The sequence below is a fragment of the Otolemur garnettii genome, unplaced genomic scaffold, assembly GCF_000181295.1.
Source record: "Otolemur garnettii isolate 467f Iridium unplaced genomic scaffold, OtoGar3 scaffold00758, whole genome shotgun sequence".
Classification (NCBI taxonomy): Eukaryota; Metazoa; Chordata; class Mammalia; order Primates; family Galagidae; genus Otolemur; species Otolemur garnettii.
Window position 1 is genome coordinate 9,218 of NW_003853153.1, and position 1,608 is coordinate 10,825.

Consider the following 1,608-nt stretch of genomic DNA (forward strand, 5'->3'; position numbering starts at 1 on the left):
ATTCTAAGTCTTCTCAAACAAAATAATAGCCACCCTAGAATTTTTGCATCTGGCAAAATTGAGTTTCTTATATGAGGGAGAAATAAAGATTTTCTCAGACAAGCAAATAACTGAGGAAATTTGTCAAGACCCAACTTACCCTTCAGGAAGTACTCAGATCTACATTACATACTGATCAGCATAATAGTCTCCCACCAACATAGATGCAGGCAGACTGGGGACCAAAGACCCCATTCTTGGTAAGGGAAAACACTCCCAGAAAAAGGGAAAAATTAAAAAGTAAGCTGAGTGAGTTGGAACAAAGAGAAGTCAGCCAGTTTGCCTTTAAACCAGCCACTGCTAAATTTCTTATCTGAGCAAGTTTCCTACTTTTCCTGGAACTCTGGCCTATTGGGGATATAGTTTACAAACACCCTTGCTGGGTCTGTGAACAAACACTCTGAGGAGTAATGGCCATAGAACAGGCTATGGCAAAGCATAGGAAAATACATTAACTAGGCCATTTCCTGCCCAGTAAACAGACAAAGCAGATACCCATTGTGGAGATTTGCGTTTGGCTGGGGCAGAGATCAAGGGAACAGTTTGAAGCCCTGAAATATGGAAGGAGGACTTATATGCCTTATCTCAGAGGAAGACCCTCTGTGGTGGTGATGAGAGGAAAATGCCTCTCTCCCACCAATTCTTCAGAGGAGATTGATGGTAGTGGCATTTTACTCCACAGGGAACTACTGGAGTTTAACCATTCCTTAGGAATCTGTGTGTATGACCTCAGACAGGAGGCTGCCCCCACACAAGGCTCAGGTTCCAGATTTCTCAAGGCTGCTCAAATCCTTAAAGTTAATGATTATAAAAACAATAGGAGCTGATATGCTCACTCAGAGGAACTACTGATATCTTTGTTCCCTCCCTCAACTTACCCTCTGGTCAAATAGCCTTCAATAAAAGCTGAGTGGAACAGATACTTGGGGCCATTGCCAGACCCCAACAAACAGGCAGTGGTCTCCCAAGTTCCCACCTTTAAAAATTCTATTCTGTGTCTTTTATCTCTTTCTTCCTCATCATCTCTAACTTTATATTTTTTCAGTTGATCACAGCCAGATCCACAGGTCTTAGTGGACCCTGCCCCAGGGTCAGGACCCAGACGATAAAAACATCCAAATGCTAAAGTGCAGAGTCCAGATACCACAATGGTTCAAGAGGAGAAACAAAGCAATAAAGTTCAAATCAACAGCGTGAACAAAAATCCATTTCACTTATCAATTCTTTCAAGAAATATGAATGGATTGAATACCTCTCCCACGAGACAGGCTTCTGGTCACGGTGGCTCAAGCCTATAGTCCCAAAACTTGGGAGAGTGAGGCAGGTGGATGGCTGAGCTCATGAGTTTGAGACCAGCCTGAGCAAGAGAGAGACCCCATCTCTAAAAAAGTAGCTGGACATTGTGGCAGGTGCCTGTAATCCCAGCTACTAAGGAGACTGAGTCAAAAGGATCACTTTAACCCAAGAGTTTGAGGTTGCTCTGAGCTAAGATGCCACAGCACTCTATGAAAGATGACCAAGTAAAACTCTGTCTCAAAAAAAAGTGAGAGAGGCTCGGTGCCTATGGCT